Below are 7,679 nucleotides of genomic sequence, written 5' to 3'. Positions count from 1 at the left end.
AGGTTTGGGTTTTCAAGTTTAGGTTTAGGAAATCAAGCTCGGGTTCAGGATCGGGTTTAGGTTTGGGTTTTCAAGTTTAGGTTTAGGTTTAAGTTAAGGAGTTGAGATTAAGATTAGGTGTAGGTTTAGGTTTAGGAGTTTGAGAATACATTAGATTTTAGGTTTAGGTTTAGGTTATAGGTTATAGGTTTAGGTTTTGGTTTTGGTTTAAGTTATAAGCTATAGGTTTAAGGAATTGAGAATAGGTTAAGGTTTAGGTTTAGGAAATCAGGTTCGGGTTCGGGATCGGGTTTAGGTTTGGGATTTCAAGTTTAGGTTTAGGTTAGGGAGTTAATATTAGGATTAGGCGTAGGTTTAGGTTTAGGGATTTGAGAATGCATTATGTTTTAGGTTTAGGTTTAGGTTATAGGTTATAGGTGTTGGTTTAGGTTTAGGTTTAGGTTAAGGTTATATCTTAAGGTTAAGGTTAAGGTTATAGGTTTAGGTTTAGGTTAAGGTTATAAGTTTAGGTTTAGGTTAGGTTATAGGTTTTTGGTTAAGGTTTAGGTTATAGTTATAGGTTTTCATATTTGAGAATAGGTTATAGGTTCAGGTTATATGTTATAGGTTATAGGTTTCGGTTATAGGTTTTCATATTTGAGAATATGTTATAGGTTCAGGTTATATGTTATAGGTTATAGGTTTCGGTTATAGGTTTTGGGATTTAAGAATAGGTTTAGGTTATAAGTATAGGTTTAGGTTAGGTTATAGGTTAAAGTTTAGGGAATTGAGTTTAGGTTATAGTTTATCAGTTTAGGTTATAGGTTTAGGTTGTAGTTATAGGTTTTGGGATTTGAGAATAGGTCTAGGTTATAGGTTAAGGGTATGGTCCCTACAAATACAGATATAAACACGGCCTGCTCTAATTGGCCAAGCCCTTCCAATGCTGTCCATAGAAAATGGACAGCTTTATCATGGTCATAATAGTGGTTCTCATCTTCCAGGGACCCCCGCTCAACATCTGGATAGCTCCGACGGAAATCCGGGTCTGCTCCATCAATTTCGAGTAAATACATAAATATGGCCTATCCAAATGGCCAGGCCACTCCAATGTTGTCCATAGGAAATGAACAGCTTCATCATGGTCATAACAATGGTTCCCACCTTCCAGGGACCCCCGCTCAACATCCGGATAGCTCCGACGCACATCCGGGTCTGCTCATTTAAATAAAATGGATTATCAAGATCATTTAAATAAAATCAGGTCCAATCAATAATCTGACCTGGAGGATTCTGTTAACATTGTTGATGGCACCTCGAATCTTGTTTTAGGGCCTAGAAAGTCAAAATTAGATACAAAAATTAGAAAAACCAAAGAAATTTAAGAAAGATAGTCAAAGTCCATGTGAATGAGCACAAGTATGCACCTACATATGAATTCTGAAAAGCTATTGCATATCACAAAATAATAATAAATTATTGAATTGGAGTTTGAACAACTCTCAGACTTGGAACAAATTATTGAACTAGAGAAAATACCAAAAATAACAAGCATTCAACCTCAAAAACAGTCCCAAATACATAAAAAAAATGCACTCTTCTGCTACGATTTGCATTTGATAAATGTAATTTCTATGGAAACCAAAGATTAGGAGATTAAAGCAACATTCTAAACTCAAAAACCACATGAAAATACTGTAATCGCATGCATCGACTTGGAACAAGTCTAAACTACCTAAAAACTATAATTTTCTTCTCTAATTAACTTCCCAAGCCGTAATTTCTAAGATGTTCCAGAATCACTATCTTAATAACTAATAAGTTTGAGAATCACCATCTTCATAAGCAGAATATGGTCTAGCAATTAGGAAAAAACCCTAAAATGGCATGCATTCAACTTTGAAAGCAATCCTAATTACCTGCAAAATTGCAATCTGTGCTCTAATTTGCATCCAAACCCACAATTTCTACAAAAGGCAAAATCTGGAGTCCAAAATCACCATGTCTGAACTATAATAAAAATAATAAAAATAAAAAACTATGAAAAACCTAAAAATTGCATAATTTCAACTTTGAAAGCAATCTCGATTGCTTGCAAAAATGCAATTTGTGTTCTAATTTGACCATTCATTAGATAGCAAAAATGCAAAAATGATTCCCACCATCAGATAGCACACATGCCAAAGATCTGACCATTCATCAAGTAGTGTAAACTGTGAAAATGCCTGAAGCAGTTATCAGGAAAAAAAAACCATCTAATGTTGTAGCATAATTGCAATGAATTACCTCTAATGTCCTCAACAGCTGTCTTTAAAGAAACAGAGAGAAGCATCATCAATGACAAATATGAAACAAAATCCTTCAAAGTACAATTTTATGAATTATTTAGATGAGGAGAATCCAAATAAGCAGGTTCCATATAGAGTGATTCCACTATTCTCTGTTTATGTCTGCGACCTTAAACCACACATGAGAAAATCAATGGTGCTTTCTCACAATGTTTTCTTGCAATTTCCATAGAAACTTACTTGATCAATGTCCTCACAAACAACAAGTTCCTCATGACCAAATGGATACCTATGAGGCACAAACACACCATCTATTAGCTACAGCCATGAACACACCATCTATCAGCTATAGCAGGAACTTAGTTGAGTAATTCCAAGCCAAAAAATGAAGGAAAAAGGTCACTTGAAAAGCTTACAATGAACCAAAACTCGAATAAAGATTTCGACAGTCATCTCGTGTAAGCATCAGTTGTGGTCCACTACTGAGTGGATCAGACTGATTTTTAAGATGAGGATTACTCATTTGCAGCATGTTGGTAGGAATGAGTGACCAACATGACAAATCATGTTGCAGTAACCTATGGAAAGTGTCTAGAGCTGGGATTCTTTGAGTTACAAAGAGAGGATCTGGTCTTGAAAAAATGGTAATAGGAAAGTTCGGATTTAGAGAAGGTTTGAATTTTATACCATTTGGATCCTTAAAAAAATAGTTAATAGCTTAGTAAAAGAAACAGAAATGCATAGAAATGTCAGGTTTTATAGAGTTGGTAACCTGAAAATGTGAAAATAGAAATAGCTATATATGCAAAGACGTGTGTATGTAAAAAAATCTTGCAATATTATCAGATAGAAAATCAAAATACAAGACATTCTCAACAAATCTTTTAGACCTAAAATACCCTGAATTGATGGCTATTTGATAATCATACAGATTTTTTATTTTTTTTAAATGTTATTTACCCATATTATAATAAAGAGAAATGTAAACCTTTTTTGGCAAATACCTCTCTTTATTATCTATCCATACGGTTGTAATTAGGTAGGAGCCAACTTGTTTTTTTAATGGTTTGTTAATATCATTTGTAGGGCTACTCATGCCACCAATGATGTGACATTTGCAGCTCATCACTCATCAAAAGCTACACTGCTCTTCATACGAGGTAAGGGGCTGTTTTAGCCGAATGTGATGGTCAATCTGTATGGGTTGTTTCTTAGATTTTTATAACATTCATGGCTATCAAAAGCTCTTCATAATCTATAGTTAATGTTCTTCTCTCATTTTCAAGAGCATAGACCCAATATGAATGTGTGAAGCTTCTACAGCTTTCCTTTTTTTTGGTGCACTAGTAAACCTGGATCACTCACACATGCTACACTCTTTGTTTGTAGGCAACTAGACAAGCAACTAGCTAGGTGGAGTTGGTTGTTAGTTACCAATACACGTTACTATTACACAAAAGTTACATAACAGAGGAATACTACTTGCAGCCACAAGACATGAATGCCCACATGTGCCATCTTTGAACAAATGTATTTGCCATCAATCTGTCTCCATGCAGTGTGTAAAGTGCAGCAGTATGTAATTGTTAAGAGTGCCAGTGCCTGACATACTGTTCTTCATAGATTATCATCTATCTAATGGTTACAGAAAGGGCCAAAGAATACAAATTTGGAAGAAATAAAGTACATACCTGACTGGAAAATAATGAATTCGGGACTATGACAGGAAACTTCTCAGAATTCAGTAAGGATGTAGTTGTTAGTCCTATGTCCACCACTTGACCTACAAAAGAAATTAGGCATGTTGAAAGTTCATAAACCATACATGAGATGCAAATTCTATACATTGTTTTGTTTCTTTCTAAAATTCTAAGGAATAGGATGCAACCACTTGTAACAATAGTGAAGTTCTAAAATTCTGAGGAATAGATGCATGTCCATTGAAATGGTTGTTGCTATCTGCTCCAATACCAAATCAGTGGAACAGGATTGCAAATGATAAAATGAGATGCAAACAATTATTACAAATTAAACCTGAAATTCCTCGCAAGCAAGCATACACAATCACACTTAGAATACCAATCTGGAAATTGTCATGGGTAACTGCTGTAAGAGTTGTACTAATCTGAAAATTGTCATGGGTTACTACTTTAAGAGTCACCAGATTGTGTCACGTGAGCTTGTGATATATTTGAAAATTGCCTCTTACCTGTAATTAATGGATGATACATCACTTATGATTTTGTTTCACCGATTGCTCTAATAGATCAACATCTGAATCTTAAACTTGAAAACCTTTATGACCTTATTTTGCAATTAATTCAATGCATATATACCAAAAAAAAAAGTCAATCCTGTTTTGTAAAATCAACCTATACTTGGGTTAGTAGAAAGGTTATCTTGCCTGCAACAAAACTAGAGAAGAAGAAGTTCCCATGCAAAAGACCCTGATTATAACACAAGGCACAATATAACATATTTTCCTGAGGTGGCTGCTCATGAAGGTATTCTCTGTTTCTAGTCTTCTTACAATCAAATCTTCTGGCTGAAAAAAAAAAACACATAAACCAGATCTATAATCAACAATTAAAACCCTAACATTTTGACCAGATCAAAGCTATGAAAGTAAATTTTTTTTAAAAAAAAGCATGATTAAGCCATAAACATCCCTAGATCCAAGCCAAGGTTAGGGCAAAAACACCCCTACTACAATTGATACATCTCCGATTTAAGGCAGTTTCATAAGACCTACTACAAGAGATGCCTATATTCTTAGATTGAAAATTTCAAACTGCCCAACTAAACAAAATCAAAATAATTATTATTAAATGCTCAGCTATACACAGGCAATTAAAATCTAATGAAAAGACATCTAGTAGATTTAACCAGATCATCGAAATTGTATGCCACATGTAAGTTCCTGCATATGAACCATCACTCACAAGAGTATCGAATAACTTTCCCAGCAAGAATTCCATGCCTGTAAATAGCTCCAGGAAGAAAACAATGCCCGATTGTCATAACTCATAAACAAAAAGAACTCTTGAACTGACTTTACTTCTATTTCATCAATAAGCACGATGAACAGATGAAAGTGAAACATCTGGAAAAAGACTTTGCTACCAAAATTAGGTAAATTGAAGAGACAGGAACAAGAAGTTAATGTCAAGATTATGTAATAAAAAATAGGTATGAATGGATTTACAAAGGAAAGGCCTATCTGGAAAGAGCCTAGGTATGTAGCGGGCAGATTGTTATGGATAAACGATAACAAAGATTCGAGAATCAGAGGTAAACAGAATAAACTTCTTGATATTTGAGTGAATAAACTTCTTGAACCCCAGATCACGTTAGTAGAGGCATTTCATCAAACACATGTTGTGCACACCTTAAACATTCACAACAAATGATGAATGGCAAGACTGTTCTATCTCTGCATCCATTGTATACATGGTATACATCCATTGTATGCGGATTTACATATCTAAAAATTAAAAACGTAAATAGAGAAATGAGTACCTGGTCGGGGAAGAGATGAAGGGCAGGGGCTGCTAGCCACACCAGTCAGGAAGAGAGAGAGAGAGAGAGAGAGAGAGAGAGAGAGAGAGAGAGAGAGAGAGAGAGAGAGAGGGCAGAGGGATGGCGGCGAGGGCAAAGGGAGGGCAGAGGGAGAGATAGAGAGAGGGCAGAGGGAGGGCAAGCAGCGAGGGCAGAGGGAGAGATAGAGAGAGGGCAGAGGGAGGGTAGATTTTGGGAGAGGGAGATTGGGCGCGGCTTCTTTTAAGCGCGTGCCCAATTTTGGGATACATTTAGGTTGGTGCACTGTGGGCCCCACCAGGATGTACATGTTTCATCCATTCCATTCATACATTTTTAAAGATCATTTTAGTGCTTGATACAAAAATTGATGGTGATATAAATCCTAGGTGGGCCACACCACAAGACAAAAATAACGAATGGATATACACAATTAAAATCCTCCTAAGGCCCACTGTACTATTTATTTGACATCCAATCTGTTGATTTGGTCATAAAGACCCAGATGAAGGGAAAAAATAAATATCAGCTTGATCCAAAACTTTTATGGCCCCCAAAACGTTTTTAATGGTCAAAATTCATTCAACACTATTTCCTATAATGTGGTCCACTTGAGATTGAGATATAATCATTTTTTTATCATATAATAAAATGATATATAAAAATAGATGGATGGCATGGATGATACACATACATCATGGTGGGCCCCACAGAGCACCGACCACCAGCCAATGGCTGGTGTCAAGGGGAGTAGCCAATCCGTTCCCATGATTTATTCATGTCGTCCATCTATTTTTATATATCCTGTGGGGCCGACCATGATTTATTCATTTTATCCACTCCATCCATCCATTTTAACATATAATTTTGGAGAAAAGAGACCCAATGGTCTATACTCAACACATACATAAGGATATTCAAGTATGGCACATGTGAGTTCTGGGCCACTCACGTAGATCACCATATAATGTCTATCATACCCCAAAATTGGTCTGATACATTCATCAGGTGGGCCACACATTCACGCTGAATATGGAACATCCATCATCTTTTCTCAAACCATCTAGAAACCACTGCCAGCATTCAGTTAGTGAAAATATTCTCCAACACTCGGTAATTGTAAATAGCAACAATAACATGCAAAGCAAGCCCAAATGTAACAACAAATACACAAAAAAAAATGCTAATGTATATAGATAATCTAAACAGATTCACAAAATACCCCAACAAATTTCAAGAATCCAATAAATAAAATACATCAGATGTAAATAATGCATGTTGAAATGAAATAGAAATAATCAGTTTGATCCAAGTGGGACACACATAATGGATGGGCTGGATTTGTGAACCACATAAAAATCCTCCTAAGACCCATTGTACTATTTATTTGACATCCAATATGTTGATTAGGTCATACAAGGCCAGATGAAGGGGAAAAACAAAAATCAGTTTGATCCAAAACTTTTATGGCCCCAAAATGTTTTTTAATAGTTGATGCTCATTCAACACTGTTTCCTGGAATGTGGTCCACTTAAGATTTGGATATATCTCATTTTTGGTTTCATACCGTAAGATGATCTTTAAAAATAGATAGACGACATGGATTAAACATATACATCATGGTAGGGCTCACAAAAGTTTTGGATCAAGCTGATATATATTTTTTCACTTCATCCAATTTTTTACACCTAATATATCAATAGGTTAGATGTCAAATAACCATTACAGTGGGCCCTAGGAGGTTTTTAACAGTGGACATTCAATAAAAAAAAAATTTCATGGTGTGGTCCACCTGAGATTTATATCTATCTCATTTTCGGGATTAAGTCATAAAATTATCTTTTAAAATGGATGGACGGCATGAATAAAACACAT

At 35.4% G+C, this 7,679-nt stretch overlaps 1 long non-coding RNA gene across 1 annotated transcript; it reads right to left on the bottom strand.

Moving 5' to 3' along the window:
• Positions 1–1,067: 1,067 nt before the first annotated feature.
• LOC131218366 (uncharacterized) lies at positions 1,068–4,052 on the bottom strand. The gene is made up of 4 exons (XR_009157669.1): positions 3,959–4,052; positions 2,508–2,556; positions 1,899–1,989; positions 1,068–1,314 (listed from the first exon to the last, which is right to left on the bottom strand). It is a non-coding gene; the product is annotated as an uncharacterized LOC131218366 (long non-coding RNA).
• Positions 4,053–7,679: the final 3,627 nt, after the last annotated feature.

The sequence above is a fragment of the Magnolia sinica genome, chromosome 11 (genome assembly GCF_029962835.1).
Source record: "Magnolia sinica isolate HGM2019 chromosome 11, MsV1, whole genome shotgun sequence".
Lineage (NCBI taxonomy): Eukaryota > Viridiplantae > Streptophyta > Magnoliopsida > Magnoliales > Magnoliaceae > Magnolia > Magnolia sinica.
Note: the sequence above shows the minus strand (reverse complement) of the source record. Positions and strands in the feature narration are given on the sequence as shown.